We start from the raw sequence: 13,351 nt of genomic DNA, 5'->3' as shown, positions 1-13,351 counted from the left end.
TTTGTTGTGCGTGCGTGTTTGGCGCAAAAACGGAAAATTGTATGAATATGTGTGTGTACATGTACGTATATATATATATGTATATATAAATGTGTGTATGTATATATATATATATATATATATATGTGTGTGTGTGTGTGTGTGTGTTTGTGAGAGTCATAGGTTGCTGGGTTTCTCGCCGGCTTTCCTTTGACAACTAGTTTGGAGCAAAGAGGCCCCATGGTGTCATGATTGCATCCAGTGGTCTATTTGGATCCCAAAATAGAAAAGAGAAAGAAAATACAGACCAGCTCCTCCGTCTCATACAGAGGACAGATAGAAAAGAAAGAATAGATGGAAGATTCATCCATCCTATCATATATTTGATGAAATATAAAAAGATGGATGAAAATAATTTTTTCATCTATTTGGCATAGGAGAAATAAAAAGAATGATGGATAAAATTTTTATTAAACTATCTTTTGATAAAAAAATATTATTATATAAATTCATAATATTTATTTATACTAAAAAATAGAGTAATATATAAACTTATAATCTTTATAATGTATAATTATATAAAAATTATATAAATATTTAATTTTAATTCAATTTAATTAAATTAATTAATTAATTATATAAATAACTAATTAATTTATAAGTTAATTTAAATAGTTGATTAATTTTATACAAATAATTAACTAAAAATAATAAATTTAAATAGAAAATAAAAGATAATTCTAATTATTTTTTTATAATTATGAAAATTATGTACTAAAGTTAAAACAATTAGTAATAAAATTTAATCATATAGGATTAGTAGTATATATAAAATAAAAATATACAAATAAAATGAATGAAAAACTGAATAAATATTATAGTTTTGTTAAAAAAATTAATGAAAATTGTTGGGTATAAAATACCCCCAACCAAAGTTTGTAAAAGACCGACCCTTCCAAGACTTTTCCGGCTTCTGACCTTGTGTGGCATCTCTCTGAACCCTCTCGACCGTCCGGACTTCTCCGACAATGAGCTTCTGCATTCATCTACCGAGCCGCTCCAAAGGCTCTCTGGGCCTCACTATCAGCCGACCTTCTACAGTGATCAACTATTCTCCGAGTCCCTTCCGGACTTCTTCTGACCGCGGACGACCCTACTCCGAACTTCGTCGATATCCGAGCTTCTCCGACAATAAGATTTCTACAGTAACCAGACTCCATTCAAGTTTCTACGACGGTCGACCGTCTTTCGGATTCCACCCGAACTCCTGCGAGAGTCGAACTTCTACAGCAAGCAGTCTACTCCGAACTCTTACTGCAGGCGGTTTACTTCGAATACCTACTCCGGACCCAGACGAGCTTCTACAACGGGACAAGTTCCACCGGCCAGGTCACTGCTCCGAGCTTTCATGACAACCGATCTTCGATCGAGCCCCCATAATAAGCGGCATTCTTTCAGCCTTCTGTAAGAACCGGACTCCGTCCGAACTTCCACAGTGGATGGATTCCAGACGAGCTCCTACAACAGACGGGCTCTGACAGCTGGATCTCTACAACAGCCGATTTCCTCCAGCGGACGAACCTCCCCAATGCCATCCGAAGTCCACCGCTGGCCGACCCTCCGCCAGATTCTTCATGAAACTGGACTTCCTCGGTGGATAATCTTCAGACGAGCTTCCACATCAGGTAAATCTCAGACGGACTTCTCTAGCAATCGGACTCCTATCGGACTTCACCAACAGAAAGTCTCCATCCGAGCTTCTACAGCAGATGACTCCCGCCTGCAGCTTCAGCGTCCGAGGCGTCCGACAACAGTAAACTCGTCAGCAACCTCGAAACATCCGAGCTTCTCCTAGATCGATGAGATAGAGAGCCATTCCGCTCCATCAGACATCCCAACCGAGCTCCAGCTGACAGATCCGAACTCTCTAGCAAGTCATGACAATGGCCACTACCTTACTCCACTCTCTGCAACGGATTCCACACGGCTCCACCACTCTCTGGCAAGCCACAATAAGGGCCACTACCCTGCTCCACTCTCTGGCAAATCACGACAACGGACACCACTCCACTCTTCATAACAAACTCCACGTGGCCCTGAACGGCCTCTGACGCCACTACTCTCCGTAACAAACTCTGCGCGGCTCTGAACGGCCCACTACCAGGCGGTTACAGACGTCGCTGTCAATCAGTTACGCTCTCCGTCTATAAAAAGGGACCCTCAGATACGTTCTTCTCTAAGCTCAAAATTCTATCTCGAAACTCTATTAAAATTCTCACTCGAGCACTCCATTTCTATTGAAGCAGAGTACTGACTTGAGCGTCGGAGGGTCTTACCGGAGCATCCCCAACTCCGGTTTAGACTTCCCTTACAGGTTCCGACGGCGGCCGCGGTCATCTCAACTCCAGCAACTCCGACTTCGGCAGAATTCTGCACCAACAGAATTGACGCTAGAGGAAGGAGGCTTTGTGTCTTTGCAGTATTCTTGTTCTTAAAGGAGTGCTCAATGGGACCGTCTCCGGTCATCTTCTTCGACATCCTCTTCTCCTACTCCTTCTAGATTTCCACCTGATGCCTCCCCGGAAGACATCCACCAGGCGATCCACGGCCTCCGCGGCCAGATCTCAGTGAGCTCCGCAAGATCCGACCTCGTCTCCAGTTTTCCAAGCTCTTCCTCCTTCTCCGGCAACGGCAGTCGGCATGAAGCAGTTCGACCTGCTGGTTCAGCAAGTCAGAGGTCTCATCGAAGCAGTGCAGGCCATGCAACAGCAGCAGCAGCAGCAGCAACAGCCGCAGGCGTCAGTGCGGTTGAAAAGAGCATCGTCAGAGTTTCAAAATCCGACGGTAGGGCGGGCCACTTGGGTCAGTCGCCCTATCTTCCCCGAAAAGGGGAATCCGAGGGTGGAGAGCCCTCAGTCCGATCACAATTCCACCCCCGAAGGATCCCTACCTCCATTCTGTCAGAAGACCCTCGAGACTCGCAGTCGAAAGGACCTCCTGGATCAAAGGCCCCAGGAGATGAACCGACGGATTGAAGAGCTCTGCCACGCTCCCCCTGCTTATGGTGAGGACATCTGTACTGACCCTCTTTTCTCTCAAATGATCATGCAAGAACCGATCCCGCCAAACTTTAAGCTCCCCCAATTCGAAGGCTACGACGGGACCTCGGATCCAGTTGACCACCTGGAGGCCTTTCGGACAATAATGCTACTCCATGGCACGCCAGACGCCATCCTGTGTCGGGCTTTCCCGTCTACCTTGAAGGGAGCAGCAAGAAATTGATACTCGGCACTGAAGCCGGGTACTATCTTCTCCTTTGATCAGATGAGCCACCAGTTCGTTGCTCATTTCATCAGCAGCCGGCGTCCACGGAGAGGTTCGGAGTCCCTCATCAACATCAAGTAAAAGGAGGGAGAATCCATCTGAGCTTACGTCAACCGTTTTAACGTTGCCGCGTTGGAGGTCCGGAACTTGGACCAATCGATCGCGATAGCCGCCCTGAAGGACGGTCTTCAAAAAAATGATCTTCTATTTTTCTTGGAAAAGAAGTATCCCAGGGACTTTGCTGATTTGCTGGCTCGGGCCGAAGGATACGCCCGAGCAGAAGAAGCCTTCAAGATGAAGGACGAGGAGGCCGCGAAGGAGCGGCAAGCGGGAGACTCCAGCAAGCCCGCAGTTGAAAAGAGGCCGAGTAAAGCTCGGCCACATTCTCGAACTCCCTCCGGACACCAGCGTGTCCAGACTCCTCCTCGGGCTCGTAGGCAGAGAAGTCGGACCGCAGAGTTCGGCAGGGCTCACCCCTCGGAAGATTCCACAGCTACGTCCCTCTCAACGCATCGAAAACTCAAGTGCTGATGGAGGTTAGGGAGCAGCTGCCAAGGCCGGAAAGAATGTGCTCGCACCCCGAAAAGTGCAACCCAAACAAATTCTGCCTCTATCATCGTGACCACGGCCACGACATGGAGGAGTACATTCAGCTCCGAGATGAGATCGAGGAGCTTATCAGACGAGGTCAGCTCGACAGATTCATCCGACGCCAACCTGAAGATAGGGAAGATCGGCCAAGGGCCCTGCCGCAATCGTAGCCGCCAAGGAGAGAGGGGCAGCCTGAAGATCGGCCTCCAATTGGGATTATCAACTCCATCTTTGGAGGACCCCAACAGGGAGCAGACCTTCCGCGGCTATGGAATTCAAAAAATCTACAAATGTATTACCAATAGCTTTGCCTTAAATAAAAGTTTTATATTTGCATATTTTTTCTTTTAGCATGAGCTTATAACAACAGGAAGTAACTCCCTCATACAATCGAAATTAAGCGTGTTAGGAACAAGAGGAAATCCTCGTCCTAACATGAGCAAAATCAAAGATCCGATTACTTAAAGACCGGATGGAGAGAGAGGCCCTTGCAACGGCCCTTATGTGCCCCCACAGCCTTGTTAGGAACAGGAGGAAAACCTCATCCTAACATGAGCAAAGTCGAAGGCCCGGTTACTTAAAAATTGGATGGGGGGAGAGGCCCTTGCAACGGCCCTTATGTGCCCCCACAGCCTTGTTAGGAACAGGAGGAGGACCTCATCCTAACATAAGCAAAGTCGAAGGCCCGATTACTTAAAGATCAGATGGGGGGAGAGGCCCTTGCAACGGTCCTTATGTGCCCCCACAGTCTTGTTAGGAACAGGAGGAAAATCTCATCCTAACATGAGCAAAATCGAAGGTCCGGTTACTTAAAGATCGGATGGGGGGAGAGGCCCTCACAGCGGTCCTTACGTACCCCCACAGCCTTGTTAGGAACAGGAGAAAAATCTTGTCCTAACATGAGCAAAGTCGAAGGTCCGGTTACTTAAAGACTGGATGGGGGGAGAGGCCCTTGCAACGACCCTTATGTGCCCCCACAGTCTTGTTAGGAACAAGAGGAGGATCTCGTCCTAACATGAGCAAAGTCGAAGGTCTGATTACTTAAAGATCGGATGGGGGGAGAGGCCCTTGCAACGGCCCTTATGTGCCCCCACAGCCTTGTTAGGAACAGAAGGAGGACCTCGTCCTAACACGAGCAAAGTCGAAGGCCTGGTTACTTAAGATCGGATGGGGAGAGAGGCCCTTGCAGCGGCCCTTACGTACCCCCACAGCCCTGTTAGGAACAGAAGGAGAACCTCATCCTAACATGAGCTGAAATTGACTGTCAGGAACAAGAGGAGAACCTCGTCCTGACACAAATAAAGACTCAGTCGATCAAGATCGGACGAGGAGGAAAGCCTCCTTAACTGCTCCCCTACGCTCTCACGACCCCGTTAAGAGCAGAGAGAAAATCCTCACTCGAACATAAAAAAAAAGGAGGGGGAGATAAAAAGGGAAAGCGACGAACTACACCAGCGATAAAAAAAAAATAAACTACATTAAAGATACAAGGAACCTCATCTCAACGAGGAAGGATACTCTTATCAAAAATCCTCAGTTCCTAAGAGGAAACTTGACACAGGCCGAGGAGAAATCGACTTCCTCAAAGTAACTAGAAGTTCGGGTCCCTAAGCTCGAGCACTAGGAGGAAGCGTCAAACTCAAATGGCCTCGAATAGACCTACGGTCATAAACAAAAAAGATAAATCAATACGGCGATGATCGATAACCTTCAAACAACGTCGGCATCGAACAAGATAAAAGATAAAAGAAGTTCGGTAAACAACGACTCAAAGCAAGAATAGATGAGGAATTACAAACAACACCGACGCCAAACAAGACGGAAAAAAAAGAAGTTCGGTAAACAATAACTCAATACAAAAATGGACAAGATAATGGAAAATTTTCTTTTCATTTCATTAGTGAAGTGTACATTACAAAGCCTCGAAGGTCAAGAAAGAGAAACGACAAGAAAAGAAAAAGAATACATGGAAAGATAGAAAAAAAAAAGAGACTCTAAGGAAGCCCAGTTTCTTCTGACTTCGAGCTCTCGATTTCGGTCCTTATAATGGATTGCCTTAAGTTTTTGACTTCTTCCTCTAGTTCCATCTTTCTCAGCAGTATATCCCGATACATCTGGTGGAACCGCCGACTCTCACCCTCCGACTCTCAAAGCCGCTTCCTCGGGACCTCGGACTCCATCTCGGCATCTTTGACCGCCTGCTGCTCGTAGACCAGCTGAATCTTCAGCCGCTGTAGTTCGGCCTCCTCCCGCCCAAGGGCCACAGATAGTTCTGCTATGGTCTCCCTCAAAGAGCGAAGCTCGTTGGAGCCTTGTGCAAAAGCGGGCTAGACTCTCTCAGACAACTGCCTCTGGCAGCGGGCAACTTCGTCGGTCGCCATTTTGAGCTTCCTTCGATAGTCCTCTGCTTGTCCACACCAGCCAACCTCATCTCAACGGAGAAGAAAACTCTTGTCAAAAATCTCCAATCCCTAGGAGCGAATCAATACGTCGATGACCAGGAAGAATCTTCAAACAAAACCGACGTCGAATAGGACGGAAGACAAAAGAAGTTCGGTAAACGACAACTTAATGCAAAAAGGGACAAGGTAATGGAAAATTTTCTTTTCATTTCATTGGCAAAGTACGCGTTACAAAGCCTTTGAAGGCTAAAAAAAATAAAAAAAGAGAGAGCTCTAAGGAAGCTCAGCTTCATCAGACTTTGAATTCTCGGTTCCAGCCATCGTCGAGAATTACTTTAAGTACCTGACTTCTTCTTCCAGTCCCCCTTCGGCTTGCCCCTTTCGCAGGACCGAAAAACACTCGCGGTCGAAGATCTGCCACAAGCGCGGGCTCTGGGCGATCAAGGCGAAACACGACCGGATCTGTCTCTTCTACCCTCGCCTTCTTCGCCGACCCGAAAGTTGCAGCGCCTTCTCTCTTGTGGGCTTTGAGATTCTTGGCTAACATCCGAGCCGCGTCCGCGCCCATATCTGCAACGAAGGAGGATCGGCACAGTCTATAAACAGAGCCATGAAAACAGAGAAAGTTCTGGAGCTAACCTAGGCTGGTCTGAGAGATGCAGAGATGGGGATGACTCGAAGAATGCCTAAGGCCAAGAAGGACGCTAAGGAAGAGTGAAACTCTCAGGAAGAAGGAGGGACCGAAGAAACTCCCGTGCAGAGTGAGATCCCCGAAGGGGGGAGGCGGGTTTAAATAGGTGACGGGGTCCGGTGCAATAATGACGGCGGGACTCCTCTGGCCAGTCCATAACCGTCGCGTGGCCCACTCACCATGGCAAGCGGCTAAAGGTGGCCGACAACTGGTAAAACCATTATTGTGCCGTACCTAGGGCAGCGCTCCAACAAAAATTCTAAAAAAAAAAATTTTTTTTCGAAAAAACTCCAGTACCAGCGTGCCGTACGTCAAAATATCTGGCAACCACCGAGTGCGAAAATCGAGGGGGACAACTTTGGCTGTGAGAATTTCTCTGTACTTCCTTCATTCGAAACCCGAACTCGGAAGTAGGGAGACTGGTGTTGGGTATAAAATACCCCCAGCCGAAGTTTGTAAAAGATCGATCCTTCCAGGACTTTTTCGACTTCCGACCTTGTGTGGCGTCTCTCTGAACCCCCTCGACCATCCGGACTTCTCCGACAATGAGCTTCTACATTCATCTACCGGGCTGCTCCAAAGGCTCTCTAGGCCTCACTATCAGCCGACCTTCTACAGTGATCAACAATTCTCCGAATCCCTTCTGGACTTCTTCCGACCGCAGACGACCCTACTCCGAATTCTTCCAAACTTTGTCGATATCCGAGCTTCTCCGACAATAAGATTTCTACAGTAACCAGACTCTATTCAAGTTTCTACGATGGTCAACCACCTTCCGGATTCTACCCGAGCTCCTGCGAGAGCCGAACTTCTACAGCAAGCAGTCTACTCCGAACTCCTACTGCAGGCGGTCTCCTTCGGATACCTACTCCGGATCCCAGACGAGCTTCTACAACGGGACAAGTTCCATCGGTCAGGTCACTACTTCGAGCTTTCACGACAACCGATCTTCGACCGAGCCCCCACAATAAGCGGCCTTCTTTCAGTCTTCTGCAAGAACCGGACTCCGTCCGAACTTCCACAGTGGATGGATTCTGGACGAGCTCCTACAACAGACGGGCTTTGGCAGCTGAATCTCTACAACGATCGATCTCCTCCAGCGGACGAACCTCCCCAATGCCATCCGAAGTCCACCGTCGGTCGACCCTCCGCCAGATTCTTCATGAAATCGGACTTCTCCGACGGATAATCTTCAGACGAGCTTCCACATCAGGCAAATCTCAGACGGATTTCTCTAGCAATCGGACTCCTACCAGACTTCACTAACAGAAAGTCTCCATCCGAGCTTCTACAGCAGATGACTCCAGCCTGTAGCTTCAGCGCCCGAGGCGTCTGACAACAGTAAACTCGTCAGCAACCTGGGAACATCCGAGCTTCTCCTAGATCGACGAGATAAAGAGCCATTCCGCTCTATTAGATATCCCAACCGAGCTCCAGCTGACAGATCCGAACTCTCTGGCAAGTCACGACAATGGCCACTACCTTACTCCACTCTCTGCAACGGATTTCACGCGGCTCCACCACTCTTTGGCAAGCCACGACAAGGGCCACTATCCTACTCCACTCTCTGGCAAGTCACGATAACGGATACCACTCCACTCTTCATAACAAACTCCACGTGGCCCTGAACAGCCCCTGACGCCATTACTCTCCGTAACAAACTCCACGTGGCTCTGAACGGCCCACTACCAGGTGGTTACAGATGTCGCTGTCAATCAGTTACGCTCTCCGTCTATAAAAAGGGACCCTCAGATACGTTCTTCTCTAAGCTCAAAATTCTATCTCGAAACTCTGCTAAAATTTTCACTCGAGCACTCTATTTCTGTTGAAGCAAAGTACTGACTTGAGCGTCTGAGGGTCTTGCCGGAGCACCCCCAACTTCGGTTTAGACTTTCCTTGCAGGTCCCGGCGGCGGCTGCGGTCATCTCAACTCCAGCAACTCCGACTTCAGCAGAATTCTGCACCAACAAAAATTATGAACTAAAGCTAAAATACTTAGTAATAGAATTTAATAATATAGGATTAATAGTATAGATAAAATAAAAATATATAAATAAAATAAATAAAAAAATAAAGAAGTGTTATATTTTTATCCAAAAAATTTAATGAGAGGTGATATTGTCAGGCAAAAACTATAATACCCTAGATCCAAATCTTAAAGTAACTATCAAAAAAAAAAAGGGCCAACACATGCAATGCATATGCTGGAATTAGTATGGAAGGGAGGAACACATGGAAGAAACTCCCAATGGAGTTCTTTCAATTGAAAAGTTCTAATTCCACTCAGATTTCGAATTGAAATCGATCTCAGCTTCTCCCAAAGAAGGTCTATTTGAAGGCCGCAAATCCCTCACTTCCTCCTCGCCAAAAATCATCAAAGTTCGATGCCCTTTTTTCCTTCTTTTCTATCTTTGCTAGCAATTCAGTTTTAATTTGGCCAAAGAAGATCAGAGCAATGCTCGTCAAAGAGCATGTGAATTCCTTTAATTATGTTTCCTCAATCTTTATGGCTCCAAAAGCATGGATTCTTGCTAAATTTTTGTTAAAAAATTCCTACAAAAAAAATATGGTTTCGGATCTCTTGTTTTCCCCATTTGTTTTGGTTTTTCTCACCGATGGTTGCTATCGCTCATCATCGATCACCATTATGGCCTGCTCCTCCGACCAAAGCTTACAGACTGGGATCTGGGAGGATTGTTAGATGTATATCATAGAAGTCAATATGGCAGACACATTGTAATAATTTTAGGATATATATTAATACTTAAACTATTGATTCATCAATAATATGGACTTTTTCTATCATTCTTGTTTTATGTGTACAAGAATCATCCTAAGAATTAATAATTTAAAGATACATATAATCAAGAGTTGAGACTTAGAGGTATGTATAAATTAATTTCTAAAATACTTTCGATTGATGGATCATAACAGAAATGGTGATTGATCTAATTAGATCAATGCACGGATCCCTTCCTTCGGGATAGACGAGTATCTAATCTACGGTATAGAAATACTGAGCAAGAGAGTGGATAGTTGTTAGAGAATATCGATACTGAACATGATCAAATAAGAGATAACATGGATGTCTACTTATCAGTGATCTTCTCGATGCTATAATGGTGTGAGTGATTCTTTGACCTGTGGTGTCTAGACTATCTACAATGGAGTTACTATAATTTGATTGCATATAAACATGGTTTTTTAGTCATTTGGATCTTTGTAGTGTATGTTGGCTATAGTAAGTTCATTATCGGAGTAGGGATGCGCACTTAGATAGGATTTATCGATCTTAGTAGATAAAGAGTAGTCCTATAAAATTTGAGAGGCTAAGTTCTTAAGTTCTTAGCCACAGTAAGTGATTCATGGAAAAAGTTTTCATCAGTATCACAATTTGGACTCGAGCTAATCGAATTTTTCATATAACGGATGTTGGGATTTGATGAGTTTTCATAATCTCTATCTTGTCGGAACTCACGATAGAGAAACTGAATCACACGATAACTACAACTAGGGATTGTATTTATTCTATTTGCTAAGTTGCCACCACATACTGCTAGCGTTACTAAAGAATTGTGAGAGCTCATTAAGATCATTCTGGATCGATGATTCTTGATGGGATGAGAGTTGAAAATATTTCAATCCATCGAAAGGTATTTCGATGATACTATGATGGAGGTATTTTGATGATACTATGATGAAGATCATGGTATGTCTCACTACTAGACAAAACAGAACTTATGGGATCATACACAAAAGAGATTTGATTAGATCAAATGGTTGAATTATGATCAAATTATCAATATGATTGATAATTTGGATCAATTTGTAAAAGTTACAAGTACTGGATCAGCTAATTGTTAGCTAGGATGATCTAGTTACAATTATTAAATCAATTTAATGAGATCAAGTAAGTCATTCTAAATAATTAAATCAGATTTAATTTATTGGACTTGACTTAATTGAGTCAATTAGGCATCTGAATTTCAAGTTTGAGTCCTAATTGGATTAGGACTGAGTCTGGAATGAATTGGCTTGAATCATATTCGAATTGGGTCCAGATTTAGCCAAATTGAATAAATATACAAGAATCCTAGATTTATCGTGACTCTCTCTCCTCTCTCATGGTAGAAAAGAGGGGCATGCATGGGGATGCTGCCCCCTCCTTTGGTGTGCACAAAAAGGGAGAGAGGGTACCAACCTTTGGCGCCCTCTTCCCTGGGCTTCTCTCTCTCTTACCACATGGATTGAATTAATTCAATCTAAACTTAAACTTCTTATCTATAAGAGTTTAAATTTAGTTGAACTCTATCTGATCTCCTTGACACATCTATAAAATGGGTAAGATTTTGGGGTGTGGAAATCATCACATCATGAATCAAGCTAGTGCTTTTATCTATGCCACCCCCTCTCCTTCCATCATCCACATGCCCAAACCCCCCCTTCTGGTTGGCCACATAGAGAGAAAGATCAGCAAGAGAGAGATCAAAGGAGAGAAAAAGAAAGGAGAAGGAGTTCTCTATTGCTTCTCTACATCCTCTAGTGCTGCGTGATGGTAGTTCGTGTGTAGATGCTCAGATCCTCTTCTACGATGGTCGAAGAAGAAGATTAGATCTAAACCAGCGAAGCAGAGATCTGAAAGAAAACTAGCATCTCGATGATTTTCGGTGCTTTTGATCTCTTCAGCCCCGTATGGATACTATAGAGGCCGAACACTTGTGCTACTTTCAACGGAACCTACAGATATCTTTAGATCTAGATCTGAAGAAGAATTTTACGATTCAGGTTGGTGATCTGATCATCAATTTTATTTTAGTTTTTGAAATCAGGTACATACTCCTCATGTTATTTTCATCATATGAACTAGACTTATAGGTGTAGGATTAGATCTGTGCATACTGGATTAAAAGTATTTTTAATATATTTTTTGTATTTTTTAAAAATTTTAAAAATTCTACATGCATGACACCTAATGGAAATCCAATAAGGATGACTTCTCATATTTCGAGACAAGAAGAATAAGAGCTCTCCTGTTTTATGAAAGAAAAAAAAGAGGATGCATAGGTCCTCTGTTTCATGAAGAAAAAAAAGAAAAAAAGAAAGCAAAAAGAGAAAAAAAGAAGAAGAGAGAGTTTCTCTCTCTTCTCTCTCTCCTTGCTCTAAATTTGAATTCCATCTTTCTCTCGTTAGAAGTTTTGCTTTCTCTCTCTAAAATCATTTCTCCTATGGAGTTTTCTCTCTCTTGATGAATTTTTTTTTTAGAAGTCATCTCTCTAAGATTAACCAGTGAAAGGACTTCTTTAAATGATTCTGATCCGATCCCAGCAAAAAGAATCTTGATCATGATCATTGGGTAATGTGTCGACATCCATCTTGATAGATCAGTATCGAGGTACCTTTAGATTTGATCATCCTTGATTGGATGAAATTAACATGATTGGACCGACCTAGATCATAAGATATGATTATCATTCATTATGTTTTTCTTAATTATTTATGTCCTTTCTGATTATTGGACTCAATTATGTTTAGGAATGTAGTTGTCTCGACAAGAAAATATCAATAGAAAGATATTGCAATATGATCTATGAATTAAAGATGTTGAAAAAAAATTTAGAGAATTATATGGATTTATTGGAGTACGTATGAGGTAAGTAATATAATTTTTTTTTCTAGATTTATCGATACATTATATAGTATTTACATAATTAAATTTTGAATCATATTATTTATGATTTGTGAATATGAATCATGATATTTATTAGTTAAATCTATTATAAATACTATTGATGCATTATCAAAAGCATTGGTTTCATTATAAAATTGTGATCGATTGATGTTGATTTTGGATGGTTCTGTGTGTTTGTTCATTGAAATATGAAATTAAATTTATCGAAAAAAAAAAATTTGAATCGAGATGGATTTTCACTCACAGCCTAACTAGGCATCGAAATCTTATCAATAGGAGTTATATATTGGCATATCGTCATCCTACCAGTAGGAGTTATGTGCTGGTTCATCGATATCCTGTCAGTGAAAGTTGTGTGCTGGTATATCAATACTCTATCAGTAAGATTATGCACCAGTATATTGTATCCTATTAGTAGAAGTTGGACGCTAGTGTATTGATACCCTACTAGTAGGGGTTATATGCTGGTATATCGATATCCTATTAGTGGAGATTATATGCTGGTACTGTAATTAGTACTTGACTGTCAAGGAGAATTGGATGTTTTTAAAAGAAATCAATTTATGAATTTGAAAATAAATTTTGAAAAGACTGAGTTTGAATGATTCTATTTTGATTAGTGTTGTATGTTTAAATTGATACATCTTGCATATTTATTTTCAGTATGTTATTATT

The sequence above is a fragment of the Elaeis guineensis genome, chromosome 8, assembly GCF_000442705.2.
Source record: "Elaeis guineensis isolate ETL-2024a chromosome 8, EG11, whole genome shotgun sequence".
NCBI classification, from domain to species: domain Eukaryota; kingdom Viridiplantae; phylum Streptophyta; class Magnoliopsida; order Arecales; family Arecaceae; genus Elaeis; species Elaeis guineensis.
This window is presented reverse-complemented; position numbering follows the sequence as displayed.